This window comes from Saccopteryx bilineata, chromosome 6, assembly GCF_036850765.1.
Source record: "Saccopteryx bilineata isolate mSacBil1 chromosome 6, mSacBil1_pri_phased_curated, whole genome shotgun sequence".
Lineage (NCBI taxonomy): Eukaryota > Metazoa > Chordata > Mammalia > Chiroptera > Emballonuridae > Saccopteryx > Saccopteryx bilineata.
In genome coordinates, this window is record NC_089495.1 from 113,459,892 (window position 1) to 113,476,313 (window position 16,422).

The window sequence follows — 16,422 nt, forward strand, 5'->3', positions numbered from 1 at the left end:
GAATATTTAGTAGAATTCACTTGTGAAGCCATCCGGCCCAGGGCTTTTGTTTGTTGAGAATGTTTTGATAACTGTTTAGATCTCATTTGTTGTTATCAGTCTGTATAGGTTTCCTGTTTCTTCCAGACTGATTTTTGAAAGATTATATGTTTCAAGGAATTTGTACATTTTACCTAGGTTGTGTATTTTTTGGCATACAGTTTTTCATAGTATTTTCTTACAATCCTTTGAATTTCTGCTGTGTCAGTTGTTACTTCTCCACTCTCATTTCTAATTTTATTTATTTGAGTTATCTCTCTTTTTTTCTTGTGAGTCTGGATGAAGATTCATCAATTTTGTTTACTTTTTCAAAGAACCAGCTCTTGGTTTCATTGATCTTCTGTATTGGATTTTTTTTTGTTTATTTCTTGTGTGTGTGTGTGTGTGTTTGTTTTTGTGTTGTTGTTTTTGTTTTTTTTTTGCCTCTATGTCATTTATTTTCACTCTGATCCTTTTTATTTCCTTCCTTTTTCTTCCTCTGGGCTTTACTTGCTGTTCTTTTTCTAGTTCTTTTAGGTGCAGGGTTAAGTTGTTTATTTGAGCTTTTCCTTGCTTCTTAAGGTGTGTCTGTAATGCTATGAACTTCCCTCTCAGGACTCCTTATGCTGTATCCCATAAATTTTTATTTTTGTTCATTTTTGTTTGTTTCAAGGAATTTTTTAATTTCTTCCTTGATCTCATTGTTAACCCATTCATTATTTAATAGCATGTTATTTAGTTTCCAAGTGTTTAAATGTTTTTCAGTTTTTCTATTGTAGTTGATTTCTAGTTTCATGCTATTGTTGTCAGAGAACAAGCTTGATATGATTTCAATCTTCTGAAATTTATTGAGACTTGTTTTGTGTCCTAACATGTGGTCTATCCAGAGAATGTACCGTGAGCACTTGAAAAGAATGTATTTTCTTCTGCTTTGGGGTGAAAGGTTCTAGAGATATCTATTAAATCCAGTTGATCTAGTGTCTTTTAAGGACTCTTTCTTTGTTAATTTTCTGTCTGGAGGTTTTATCCATTGATATTAGTGGGGCATTAAAATCCCCTACTATTATAGTATTGCTATTGATTTCGCCTTTTTTGTTCATCAAAATCTGTTTTATGTATTTAGGCACTCTTATTTTAGGCGCATATATATTTATAATAGTTATATCTTTCTGTTGTAATGCTTCTTTTATCATTATATAGTGACTTTCTTTATCTCTTACTATATCCTTTGTTATAAAGTTTATTTTGTCAGTTATTAATATTGCTACCCAGCTTATTTTTTTTTCCTTTCCATTTGCATGAAATATTTTTTTCCATCCCTTTACTTTTAATCTACATGTATCTTTTGTTCTGAGGCGGGTCTCTTGTAGACAGCATATAAATAGGTCCTGTTTTCTTATCCATACAGCTACCCTATGTCTTTTGATTGGGGAATTTAATCCATTTACATTTAAGGTTATTATTGATATGTTGTTGTTTATTGCCATTTTATTCTTTAGATCTATAATCCTTTTTTTCTTGATTTCTTTTTTCCTTTGCTCTTTCTGAAGCAAGCCCCTTAACATTTCCTGCAGTACTGGTTTTGTTGTAATAAATTCCTTGAGGTTTTTTTGGTCTGGGAAGCTTTTTTTTCCTTCTTCAATTTTAAACAGTAAAGAAGTCTTGGTTGTAGGCTCTTGTTTTGCATTACTTTAAATATTCCTTGCCATTTTCTTCTGGCCTCAAGTGTTTCTGTTGAAAAGTCGAATGTCATCCATATGGGAGTTCCTCTACAGGGAATTGACTTCCTTTCTCTTGCTGCTTTTAGTATTTTTTTCTTTATTTCTTAACTTTTTAAATTATGATGTGTCTTGATGTTGGCCTCATTGGGGTTGTTTTTTTTTATCGGGACTCTCTGTGCTTCTTGAATTTGTATGACTTTTTTCTTCATCACTTTAAGGAAGTTTTTAGCTATGATTTTTTCAAACAATTTCTTTATCCCTTGTTTCTCTTCTCCTTCAGGAACCCCTATGATGCAGATGTTATTTCTCTTCATATTGTCACAGAGTTCTCTTATAGTTTCCTCAGACTTTTTGAGCCTCTTTTCTTTTTGCTGCTCTGTTTTTGTGTTTTTATTTATCTTGCCCTCTAATTTGCTGATTTGATCCTCTGCTTCATCCAGCCTGCTGTTGATTCCTTCTAGTGTAGTTTTCGTTTCTGATATTGTAATTGCCATTTCTGATTGATTCTTTTTTATGATTTCCATGTCCTTTTTGATGTTTGCAATTTCTTTGTTTAGGTGCACATACATTGACTCCATACATTGTAGGTTTGAGATCCTTAAGCATCCTAACAATCATTATTTTAAACTCTGCATCCAGTAATTTGATTACTTCCATCTCATTCAGTTCTTTTTCTGGGGATTTTTCTTGTTGATTCATATGGTTTCCATTCTTCTATCTTCCCATTCTTTCTGTGTGAGGTTTGCAATCTTTTAAGAGTTGTGGGTCTGAGGTTGGTTTATGCAATGCGGCTTCTTCTCCAGGACCTTATTTCTCAGCCTCTGCTGGTTGCTTGGATTTTAATTCTCCTTAACTAGTAGAGACACTTAAAAGTCTTAATTTCCCTGCTGTTTGTTTGCTGAGTCCAGCAAGGAGCTTCTGTGTTTAGAATGAGGGAAGAGGGTGTATCTTGCTCTTTGACCCCAGTTGAAACTCTATCCAGGAATGCAGTGAGTGTGACCTTTGAGAATCAGAAGGTGTGGTCTGCCCAGTTACTATCCGGGGGCATGGTGCATTCTTCGTATTAGAAGGGAAAGATGTAGCTCTGGTATCCCTGGAAACCTGAGTCACTGCTCCTCTGCTTTACTTCCTCCTTTCTGAACTGCTTTTCACGCTGATTGGAACTGGAGAGTTTTTTGGAGGTTGGTCAACTGGCTTGTGCTGGACAGAGGGCCCCCCCCAGCTGTGGCTGCCTCAGCACTGGAGAATGACTCAGCTCAGTATTCTTCTCCCTGTCACCAGTTGTGTCCCCATGTCTCCATCTCCCCACTCTCCTCATTAAAGACAAGTACTCTCAGCCCTCCTAACCCCCAGAGCTCCAGGCAAGTGGCTGTGAGCAAATTTTCTGTGCTAGCTCTTTAAGACGGCAACTTCTTTGCCAGATGTTTCCCACAGACAGAAATCCTGCTCTTCTCCCCACTCAATGCTGACAGGCTGTTTCCTTCAGTCTCTGGGTTTCTAGGCTGGGGCTCTGGTCCTGGGACTGAGGACTCCCACCTCTCAGGGTCTCTCTCTTCACTATGAGAAACCCTCTGGACCCTCAGCCTCCCCTTGCTTCTGGGAGCAGGGGAGCCCCCACCATGTCCCACACTCCCTACTTGGCTTGGTGTGGTTTCTTCTGTGCTCCTTGGTTTTTGAGTCCTGTTCTTTTAGTCCAAAGTTGGTTTTTCATGATGATTGTTCTTAAATTACTTTGTAATCCAGTTTTGTCCTGGGAGGTGGCAGTCTGTGTGTCTGCCTACTCCACTGCCATCTTGGAATCTCCCTAGTGTTAATATATTTAACCTTCTTCTGAAAAACATAAAGACCTCAGAAACTTGAACTCTGAGGTCCTTCTTCTGAAATTAATGCACTTACTTTGAGAATTTTAGTTCTACTCTTCTTTGTTTATTCAAATGGTTTCATTGAGGTTTAGTTGGCAAAAACAATATTGATTTAAATTTTGATGTATTTTAACTTGAGTATACATCTCACGAACATTGGAAGAATAAACCTCCACTTTATTCTCAAACCATCTATCAGCCGTAGTTATCACTGTTATTTGATACAGCAAATTCAAGCCCCTGGCTGGTTTGCTCAATGGTTGAGCATTGGCCTGGCATGTAGATGTCTCGGGTTCAAAATTCCTGGCCAGGGCACACAGGAGAAGTGCTCATCTGCTTCTCCACCCCGCCTCCTCTCACCTCTCCCTCTTTCTCTCTCTCTCTCTCTTCTCCTCCCCTCCTTCAGCCATGGCTCGATTGGCCCCAGCACTAAGGATGGCTCCATGGCTTCTGCTTCAAGTGCTAAAAAAATGGCTCTGATAGCAATGGGGCAAAGGCCTCAGATGGGCAGAATATCACCCCTTAGTGGGCATGCCAGGTGGATCCCTGTTGGGGCACATGTGAGAGTCTGTCTCTGACTCCCCTCCTCTCACACACAAAAAATCATATTAATTTGTTCAATTTTAATTTTCATTATTTATTTATTTGCTAACCACTGTTTCTTTCAACTCACTCTTTCCATCCAGGTTCATTCTTTTTATTTTTTTGTTTGTTTTTACTTGAATAAAAATCTTTGTTTCCTCGGTAAGGCTCCATGAACAGTAAGTAAATTCTATTTTTGGCCTCAAGATGTTTTCATTTTACCTGTACATACAGATTTAAAATAAAATCTTACCTGGATCTAGAATCTTAGGTTGACAGTTTTTCTCAGTATTTTAAAAATACAGTCCCAAAGCTACCGACCTCGAATGTTCTCAAGGACCCTTGGTCAGGGTAGCTGTCACTCCTGTGTGGGCAGTTATTTTTCTTCTCTGCTTGCTTCAAAGATGCTCCCTGACATTTATGGTTTGCAAGCTTATGCTGACAATTCGACTCATGAGTATTTGTTACTACTGAAAAATGATAGGACGTGTGGGGCTTAAGCAAATACGTTTTGTGGGGCCCTTGTCTCTGTAAGTCGGCTCACTCAACAAAATCAGTGTGCCAACATCATCTTGGCAGCTCAATCACATCGGATCCCAAGAAAAAGTTTGCTTTGTTCAATTGGAATGGTCCACTCAGCAGGCTATTTCCTGAGGCCAAGTGCCAGCCACAGGGCCCCAGGAAAAGCCAAGGGGCAAGATTTAAAGATATTTGGGGCATCTACCCCCACAAGCCAGGTAGAGAACCAGAGAGTGCCTTCAAGGAAAGCAATAGGACTGTAGTGGTCCACAGTGGCCTTGCTTCAGGCTCTAGGCCCCCTGCCTAAACATTGCCTAATCCTAATCTTTGAAGGTGGCAGGTGGGGGGGAGGTATAGAAAATTTCAAGGTAGGAACTCTAGATCACGGGAGCTTCCTGAGATGCAGAGCCCAGGGCATGGCACCTGCTCTCTGGGGTCTGAATGCGGAACTGTAGATACTGCTTGGTATCTACCACTGGAAAATAGTCTGGATATTTTCTTCTTCTGTCTTCTATATTCTTTCTTTCTGGAACTGCTATAGATTTATATTAGACTTTCTCATTTTATTTTTATGATTCTATCATACATTCTTTCATTTCCTCATATCCAGTTTCTAATTTGCTAATTTTCTTTATTTTTTTATTGTCTATTTTTATTTTTAAAATTTATTACCTTTTTTTTGAGAGAAGCAGTTTCTAATTTGCTAATTTTCTTTTTTTTTATTTATTTGTCTATTTTTATTTTTAAAATTTATTACCTTTTTTTTTTTTTTTTTTTTGAGAGAGAGAGAGAAGCAGGGAGAGAATGACAGGAACACTCCACTGCCATCTTGGAATCTCCCTAGTGTTAATATATCTATGTGCCCTGACCAGGGAATCAAACTGGCAACCTCCACAGTTGAGGCTGATGTTCCAATTAACTGAGCCATGCAGTCAAGGCTTAATTTTTTTTATTGATTTTTTAAAAGAAACAGAGAGAGAGGAAAGGGGAAGAGGGGTTTGGGAAGGGAAGCATTCATTTGTTGTTCAACTTAGTTGTGCATTTTTTGGTTGCTTCCTATGTGTGCCTTGACCAGGGATTGAACCTGTAACCTTGTTGTTTTGGCACAACACTCTTAACTGACTGAGTTAACTGACTATGGCCTAATTTTCTTTTAATTGTCTCTTTTGGTTTTTAACCCTTCTTTTAGTTTTAAATTTCAGTTATTTTATTTTTCATTTTAAAAGTTCTATTGGTTTATTTTCCAAATCTGCTTGTTTTCTTTCTCATAATTTTGTGTGGGGGGAGTTATTTCATTGACATCATATAACAAGATTTATTCCAGACTATGTGGCTCCGTGAGAGCAGTTCTTGGAGATGAATGCCAGCTTGCTTGTGCTGGTTCTTGCTCATGGTGGCCAGTTTTATTTTCTGAGATACTTGGGTGGTAGACCAGGCAAGAGAGTTTGTGCTTGTCTTCTCTGGATAATCCTGTCTGGTCCCTTTTCCCCTCGCCACTGTCAAGTATTGGGGGGTAGGATTCATTTCAGTCTCTCTGACTTCAGAGCCCAAGCTTCTAACAACAGCATTGTGCGGCCTCTATATGAATACATCCCCTCTGCTGCGGAAAATCCCCATGAGGCTAACAGGTTCGCACATCATCATCAAACATGTTGTCTATGCTGAAATGATCTCAGAAAGTGTAAATGAAAGTCAGAACAAATATGTGAGGAGTCAAAGGGACACCACAGTGAGCCAAAAACTCAATAAACCACACAGATGCTCGACCTCATTTAATCATTTGTTCAACAAACATTTGTTAAGCATGTACTATATGCTGCATAATGTCCATATTATGGACATTTAATGATGAACAGGACAGACCTATCTTTTCCTTATTTTGGACTTAATCATTATATTGGAAGGTAGATGAATGGGCAGATAAGTAAATGTTATGTATATGACAGTAAATGCTGAGCATTTGGGAGGGAAGTAATGGTAGCATGTGTATTTTCTGTAAGCGTAGTCAGGGAAAGGTTCTCAGAAGGGTGCTCTTCTTGGAGGGGTGCTCCTGAGCTGCAGTCCACAGCTATCTGCCATCACAGTTCAAGGGAAGAATAAGTGCAAATGCCCAGGCATCAACAAGAGGGCCAGCAGGAGGCAGTGTGAGATGACTGAGAGGGGGCAGGGGTGGGGTCAGCAGGGCCTTGGAAACTAAGATAAAAGGTTGGTAATTTATTCTAAGAATCATGGGGCTCTAAGACATTTGAGAGTCACTCATTCATTCAGGAAATGGTAACAAATACATTTATATTTGCATTATATACATTAAATGTGTTATTTATATGAAACTAGAAAGCCTGGCGGTCATACGAAATGACCGCTGTTCTAAATATTATAAATTGTAATTAAAATGATTTGTGCAAAGATGTCTGCTAATTCAAACTGAATTACCCAGGGCAGGCGGCAAGGACACCCCTTTACTTAGTGCCCCACGGGGTTTCTCCCTTCTACTTGCTTAATTGCTTAAAGTAGAGTGCAATGAAGGAAACCACTGGCGATACATTTCTTAAGAGCCACAGCTAACTCAATAAATAAAGGTGATTTAAATAATAAAATGTTAATTCACATGTCAAAGATCTCTTTGTACACCACATTTCTTGTGTAGATCTTTCCATCATTTTTAAGCTCGCCTTGCAGAGGACCATCAATTATTTTTAATTTTACGTCTGTTCTTTCACGAACTCTTGAACAGGCAACATAAAGTTGACCGTGTCCAAATGCAGGCTCAGGTAAAAAAATGCCAACATGTGGATGCTGATTAGTCAATAATTTATTCAAGAGTGGTGGATAATTCTCAATTAGTGGAACTACAACATTGAGAAAATCCTTTCTTGCCACGGTCAAATCGATTAGTTTCTAACTTGAAGTTTAAGGACTGACAGTGTTCACATTTAATATTCATGTCACCAGAGGAATGCTCAGAAATGAAAGTTTCTCTGTTCGAAACTGTTTTAATCCTTTTTGCGTTTCAGTCAGCATTACTCTGTCGTTTTTTTGCATTTCTCTCCTGCCTTTGTTCAAGGGACTCATTTTGTCGAAACAGGTTTTTTTGTCTTGCATCTGAGGCAAGCCTTGTTTCTCTATGCTCATCAGTCTCATTTTGCCGAGAAAGACGCATTTGCTCTGCGACTGAAGCAAGCCTTGTCTTTCTCTGCTCAGTGGTTTCTTTTTGTCGAGAAAGCCGTTTTTGTGCAGCTTTAGCTCCTTTTCTCTCCTCTTCAGTGCTGTATTTTCTAGGAAGCATTCTTATAAGAAATTACGTTAAGATGTAGTTTTTATGTAAAACAGATGATTGCCAATACAAACAAATGTTCACCTTCCCCCTGACATGCTCAATTTGCATTCAGCCTTAAATTGTTTCAAAAGCAGATGATTGCCAATGCAAACAAATGTTCACCTTCCCCCTGACCTGCTCAATTTGTGTTCAGCGGTGGCAACTTCACCCCATTGGCTAGTACAGTTACGCAAGCAACCAATAAGCTATCGGCGACAAACAGACACTTAATCAGCATATAATAAAGATAATTTATTTATAGAAAATAAATATTTTACTTATTTAACACTTATAATTAATAAATAATAGTTAAACAAGTAAATATTTATGTATGGTAATAAATAATCAGTAAATAAACACCCATGATGTATGAAGCATTGTTCTAGGCTAGAAATGTAAAAACAGAGAGACAAAAGTCTACATTATGTACAGTTTTTTTCTTCTTTGCAGCCTAGTGAGAAGAAAGACACACAATCATGAACTAATATTACTATTGCTAAAATAAAATTATAGCAATAGAAACCTTAGAGCAGTGGTCCCCAGTCCCTGGGCCGCAGACTGGTACCAGTCCGTGGGCCATTTGGTACCGGTCCACAGAAAAAGAATAAATGACTTACATTATTTCCGTTTAATTATATTTAAGTCTGAACGATGTTTTATTTTTTCTAAATGACCAGATTTCCTCTGTTACATCCGTCTAAGACTCTTGACGCTTGTCTCAGTCACATGATACATTTATCCGTCCCACCCTAAAGGCCGGTCCGTGAAAATATTTTCTGACATTAAACCGGTCCATGGCCTAAAAAAGGTTGGGGACCACTGCCTTCGAGGAAAGAATATTTTAAACTGTGTGATGAGTTTAAGAAGAGTTTGTGTAGAAGTTAAATATGTGCTATAATTTGTTATGCATGCTAATGATTTGGACTTAGAATTTGAACTCCCCAAAGAGACCAGGAGTTAAGACCAGAGGAGGGCAGAACAACCACTTTGTGAGCAGATGTGAGAGAATAGAGTGTGTTGGGAAACTCAGTCATTTTAATGAGCCTGGGATGGGTGGCAGACTGGAATGGGACAGGAGACTGAGGGGGATGAAGCTGAGGTGGTGACCTGGAGCCAGATCATGAAGAGCCCTGACCGTCCCACTAAGGAGGCAAGATTTAATATTGTTAGATTGAATAGGGCCAAATGGCTTGAGAAGGAGGTACATAATCATGCCATCTTCATATTAAAAAGGCCATGAGTAATGGTAAGGTGGAACTTAAGATCCTTCTACTAGCTGAAAGGGTTGGCATTAGGATGGAACTCAGTAGGAGGAGGAGGAAGATCAGTGGATTTGGGACCAGCTGACTAAGGGTGAAGTCAGGCTTCTCTGGGTTCTTGCCACATCTCCATTTGCAAAATGAAGAGGCCAGTGATCCTGTGTTGAAAGTAGGGTCACCATGTTCCCCCAACCCAGGTCGCGCTCATTCCCGGAGCCTCCTCAGAACTCGGAGGCTCCACGGATCACCATGCCAAAACTTGTAGACCAGACAATCTCTGCGGTTCTTTCTAGCTCTAGCCTATTCTGAGGTAAAGCACAGAGGCCTTCTCCATGTTATAACAATCCCACACCCTCATTGTTCATACACATGGTCGCACAACCTGGACTCTCCTCTCATTTTACTTGAATTGCATTGCATAGTAGACAAATCATGGCTCAGGGAGTCATAAATCCAGGGTTCAAATCCCAGCTCTCCCATTTACTGGCTGAAAACTTTAAACTATATTTTCTACAACTTTATACCCTTTATTATTTTCAGAGCTGGTTATTTAATCTCTTTGAGTTTCCATTTCCTCATTTTTAAGATGAAGCTAGCTAGTAATGCTAATGCTACTTATTGGACAGATGCAAAGGTCAAATGAAATAACCCATGTTAAAATGTTCCATAAGAGATGTTGTTTTCAGATGTTACGTGTTATTATCATCCGATCCCCACATGAAGAATCTGGTTTTAAGTACATTCATTACTTCTGACAGAAACGTGTACTGTCTGAGGTCTAGCTATAAAGTCCTGAGATTTTATTTTAAACACGCCTTGAGTATCCAGATAAATATTACCTTCAAAGATATCTGCCCATTGGACAGTTTGCTATTTTGATAATGTAACTCTTACTTAAGACTTTGTATCTCTTGGAGCTGTCTCCAAAGCTGGTATCGCCTTGGTGGCGGTAATTTATTTATTGGACTGAACTTTATTTTTTTATTTTTTAAAGGTTACAAGTGACCTTATAGATTTTTAAAAATTTTTTATTTATTCATTTTAGAGAGGAGAGGAAGAGACAGAGAGAGAGAGAGAGAGAGAGAGAGGAGAGACAAAGAGAGAGAAGGGGGGAAGGAGCTGGAAGCATCAACTCCCATATGTGCCTTGACCAGGCAAGCCCAGGGTTTTGAACCGGCGACCTCAGCATTTCCAGGTCGACGCTTTATCTACTGCGCCACCACAGGTCAGGCTGGACTGAACTTTAGTGAAAACCCATAGTGCTATAGGTAGTATGAGTATAGGAGATCAACCTAGATAATGCAAATGTGTTTGAAAATGAGAAATTCCTTCAGTGCCACAAGTGTTTTTCTTTTTGTGACAGATTCTACTGTACTTTTTAATGTATGATTTTTTCTAAAATTCAGGCTCCTGATCTACACTAACAAATTTGACCATTTGTTTGAAGAAGTACGGAAACTGACAACTGAACTGGTTTGCTTATGAAACGGCAGGCTGGGCCTCTGGGCCAGGAGAGAGAGCTGTCTGAGGGGGTCGTTCCTAGGTTTGCTATTTTGATAATGTAACTCTTACTTAAGACTTTGTATCTCTTGGAGCTGTCTCCAAAGCTGGTATCTTCTTGGTGGCGATAATTTATTTATTGGACTGAACTTTAGGGAACTTCTAGGTCCCTGAACCCCAACGTGAGAGAGCAGTGCAGAACTTGTGTTTAGAAAGAATAAAACAAATTCGTTCCCTCAAGTGATTTATAAGATTATGTAGGTGGGGTTGGCTTTTTGAGGAGGGAGAAATTATGCTGCAGGGACTTCGGGTCTTGGGAACAAGTTTCTACCGGACTAATGAAAAAGGTGCTTGGGAACTGTAGATGCCAGAGCTTCTTTCTCCGAATCTGTGTCTGAGTCACTGGGAGACCTTAGGCTCTTTCTATGTATGTATCACTCTTTTTACGGTCAAGTCATTCCCACTTTCCGGACTGTTAAAGAGATGGACTAATTACAAAGCCTCCCGTTCTCAGACAACTGAAATCATGCTTAACAGGCTGTTTTCCATCTCTTATTAGAGCAAGTGACATGAGCATTTTAATGCAAGGGCTCGCTTCAGAAAGAAGTGTTTTGGCCACTCTTCCAGAATAGAATTACTAATTTCTTTTTCTTATTCTCCTTGAACTAATATCTAGTCTTCATAACAAAACCAATGAGAGCCAGGCCTTTCCCTTAATGGAGGATTTCATCTTTAAAGAGAGGTAAAGTCCACATTGTAAAGAAAGGAGGTGGAGAGCTAAACCTCAGTCTGAGTTCCTAGAAGGGAGGGCCGGGGAGGAGCACAAAAGGACCTGCTTGAAGAAGGAGATGAGGAGTTCCAGTAATTTCAGACTGACCGGCCAATGGTTTCTGGGTCATGTTACTTAAACTCTTAAGTAAACCTTGAGCCTCTTGACATTCTACTGGTCTGCCCACAGACAACAGTCCACTTATGTTGCCCCTCCACACATTTTGATAACTGGTGTCTATTTTGCTTGGAAAATTGATTTATTTATTGGTTCTTGTATTATTAGTGTTTTCCAGAGAAACAGATCCAACATGGTGTGAGTGTGAGTGTGAGTGTGTGTGTGTGTGTGTGTGTGGAGAGAGAGAGAGAGAGAGAGAGAGAGAGATTTTAAGGGACTGTTTCATGTGATGGTGGGGACTGATAAGTCTAAACCTGCAGGCAGACCAATGGGAGAGGGAAGAGTTGGCGTGGCAGCTCGGATCTGAAGGCCATCTGGGGGCAGAATTCCTTTTTCCTCAGGGAACCTCAGTCTTTTCTCTTAAGTCCTTCAGCTGCTCAGGTGAGGCCCTTCCACATTACGGAAGGTAATCTGCTCTGCTCAATGTTTACTGACTGGAATGTTAATTCCATCTTTTAAAAAATGCCTTCACAGCAACATCTGGACTGGTGTTTGACCAAATAACTGGGTAATGTGACCCAGCCAGGTTGACCCATGAAATCAACCACCATACTCCTCTGTACAATGGACCCACTCAGAGAGTAAGCTAGAATCCACTCAGTTAAGGATAGTAAACTGGTTATAATCTGAGAAGAGAAATTCTCTGGCGAGGCCTCAGTTGGGAGCTAGCCTCTGTAACAGCCTCCTCCTCCATCTCAGGAGAGGACATCTGCACAGCTGCCTGCGCCCAGGTCTACCATCCAAGCTCTGGAATTCCCACACAGGTTCATTCATTGTGAGGTTCCTCAAGAGAATAGTCAGGCATTACTTGACTGCAACCTGACTCCACAACTAGTTCCATTTCGTGTGCTACTGTGTGACTCTAACTGGTGGCTGTTGGACAGATGAGGAGGCAGCCTTCATATTTGGGGGTGAGGGGCTGCGTTGCTGGGAAATTGGAGACAAGATTTTCGGTCACATGGTGAGGGACACAGGAGAAAGAGAAGGCAATGATAGAAAGAGGAAAAAAAATCCCTTTTTACAAGTACCAATTCTAATTTTTCCTCCCTACATTAACCCTGAACTACCTAAATATTGCATTTGAAAATCACTGTAGGCCCTGGCCAACTAACTCAGTGGATAGAGCATCACCCAGCATAGGGACATCTAGGTTTGTTCTTGGTCAGGACACAGAGAAGTAACATCTGCTTCTCTCCCTCTCCCTCTCCCCCTTTTCTTTCTCTTCCCCTCCTGCAGCCAGTGGCTCAACTGGTTTGAGCGTGGCTCTGGGCACTAAGGATAGCTTGGTTGATTTGAGCATCGGCCCCAGGTGGGGGTTGCCAGATGGACCCCAGTTGGGGAGCATATGGGAATCTGTCTCTCTATTTCTCCTCCTCTCACTTAAAAAAATAAAAAAGAAGGGCCCTGGCTGGTTTGTTCAGTGGTAGAGCATTGGCTAGCATGTCAATGCCCTGGGTTCAATTCCTGGTCAGGGCACATAGTAGAAGCTACCATCTGCTTCCCCTCCCCTTCTCCTGCTTTCACTCCCCTCTCCCCTGCAGCCATGGCTCGATTGGTTCTAATGAGTTGGCCCTGGGAGCTGAGGATGGCTTCATGGCCTCCACCTCAGATGCTAAAAATGGCCCAGTCACTGAGCAACAGACCAACACCCCAGATGGGCAGAGCATCACCCCATAGGGAGCTTGCCAGGTGGATCTTGGTTGGGGTGCATGCAGGAGTCTCTCTGCCTCCCCTGGTCTCAATTAAAAAAAGAAAAATGAAAAACACTGTAAATTCTACTTTATCTTAAGATCCAAAGCCAGGTTTTAGCGACATTAGTGTTGACATGTTCATTCTACTGAAGGCTGCAACCGTCTGGTCAGATGATTGCAGCAGCTGCTGCTCCTCAGCTCCAGGAGCCTCAGGTGTGGGAATAGGGCTCTGGGAGACCCTGGGTGCTCTGGGTGGCTCCTCCCTCCACTTTATGCTTGAGCACCACCTCTAGCTGGTTGGCTTATGTACCTCTTGGTGCCCTAATTTGTGGTTAAAATATCCAAAAAGATCTCAAAGATGGGTATCAGCTTTCAGTTACTGCAGGGGAGCAAAGTGCAGCCACAGAGACAAGGACTCCTCATGGGCAAAACTAACGAGGGCACAGGCTGCCTGCCCCACACCGGATGCCAGCCTTCCTGCCCCACAGGCTTCCTGAGGGAGGCTGCTCAGCCCGGTGGAACAAACAGCTAGAGCAGTGGTGTTGCTAAGAGAAGGACAAAGGGCCGAGGAAGACCAGCAGGCCAGATGTAAGCTCAGGTGAAGGTGACTGGGTACGATTTAGAAATGAGAGCACAAATATATTCTACCCTAAGGCCACCCCAGGTGTGGGGGCACAGATGCTTGGAGCTGCTGGTGGAGTGGGACCAGCAGTCTGAGCCTCGGGCTTGGGAGAGGAAGGCCATGATTAACGTGTGATGTTGTCCACGAGCTCCATCCACCAGGGTGGCTGTATTGTCATCCTTGACTTGCATTCTCAGGGACTCGTGCAGAACGCTGATTTCATGTGAGCAGGTGGTAAAGCCAAGTCCCACACATGTAGCTACTGTTTGGCACTGTCCTCGTCCCCACTTTGAAACCAGGGACGGACCAAGGGACCTGATGACAGAGGACAGTCTCAGGCTCACTGTTTCCAAACCAGGGACTGAGTGTCCACCTCTCCTCGAGTATGTGGCCATGTCCCCACAGTTACTGGGGCTATGCTGTTCTAAGAGACTAGCAGTTTCAGAGTTTCACACAGTTTTACCCATTTGTTCAAAGGCAAGTAAATTTCCTTCACAGTGAGTTCAAAGCCCAGGCGGAGTCCTCTGGACGCTTGTCAGGCTGGGGCTCAGGCCTCAGGAATTTGACCCCTGCCTGCTCCACCCTCTCACCCCCACCCCATGCTGTGCTCTCAGAATGAGCTGGGCCTTCCCACGTGATGTGCTCACTCCTCTTGCCCTCTCTCTGAAGGGTGAGCTCTACACACCCCCTCAGGGCCTACCTAAATGCCACCCAGCTTTTGTGCTCTTCCTGACTTCCTCCAGAACGGCCCTGTGTCCCCCATGTCCCAGAAGAATTGCACTTGTCTTCGCAGTCAAGACACATTTTTATAAACGCTTAAACAGTCTGTTTCTCTCTTACTTCTTAGTGTCTGCTTCATCCCGGCATTGTACTTACAACTAAGTACATATGCTATGCTACTTTGTAAATGTATTTTAGTATGTGGATGAAGAAAGCAGTGGCCTTTTCTTGGGGTCTTCTGAGGGGAATTAGACTTATGCTGAGAACTGATAGATATGAGTATTCCAAACTGCCCTCTTGATGTTCCGCTTATCTGTCAGACCTCACCCTTACTGGACTATTGCCCCTGAGACAGAGGAATTCCAAAAAGCTGACAAGCCACCCCAAGGAGGGGCTCCGGACACACCAGGACTTTTGATTCAACACCCACATGTTCGAAGCCCCCCAAGGAGGAGCATTCCGGACATACCAGGACATTTGCCTCAGTATCCCCTCAGGCTCTATATAACTCGCCCCTAGTCTGTAACCTGGTGCACTTCTCCTGGAGGAGTGCCCCGGCAGGTCTTTCTCCTCTAATAAAGCCTGCACACCTGGTGATGGAGTGCCGTCTCATTCTTACAAGAACGTCAAGGGAAACAAGTCGAATCTGATACTTGCGGTGTGTGATGTGCGCCTCCCTGCTGGGCAGCCCGCCCCCAGTTGGTCAGGGAAGGGTTGCCAGCAGGGTTCTGTCATCTTCTATTTACTGTAAATAGTCAGACAAGGTAAGGAAAATCCCTCTGCAGCGTTCCCTTGACTAAATTCAACCCCAAACAAACGGCTAGAGCGAAGCTATTTCTGTCTTTAATGGGAATACTGAACTCCATTAGAGATTAAGATAAAAAGAGACTCCTCTGTCTGTATACTGATTGAAACCTGCTTCAGAAGACCACCCCTGGTCACAGAAAAAACAAGGGGGTTTTGCTGGTTACATTTCTAAAATTCAAGTCTTTTGGAGAGGATAAGTTGAAAGCAGTCATAAATCACACTAACTCAAAGGCCCCTGGTGGTTTATGAAAGGGCGTAGCTCTGGCCTGCCTAATCTCTACAGCAGAGCCCTGTGACCTTCCTCTGGCTGAAGTGTGACAGGAGCAATATCACTGAGAACTGTCGACTTGAGTCAGTGTAATTATATCTTAAGAAGGACATACCAGGTGTTACTGAAGTTTCTTAAATATTAAAAATGACCAAATGAAACATTTAAGCTGTATTGATATATCGTATTGGGTGCCAAATCAGTTTTTAGAAGTCAGACAATATCTTTTCAGGTTAAAGTGGGACAAATAGACAAGTTCAGGATAAAAGTAGCCACAGCAAGGAGAACTTAATCGTAGTGGGAATAATGAAAATATGTCCTCTATGTCACTATAGGATACCTCAGACCTCCTGCTGGAACCTTACAAACTTTGGATTTCATTTTCTCAGAGAATTGATGGTAACCCATAGCCCAACCAGTCCGCACGGACCCTGGAGAGGTCTGTGCGCCAGAGACTGGCGCGAGGGCGGCCTGGGCAGGGGAGGCGCTCCTGTCCTCCCTCGCAGAAGCCGCAGTGTCATACCACCACCCACTAACCAGCTGAGAAATAGGGTTTCACTTTAATATAACCCCCTTTTATTCAGAAAATTT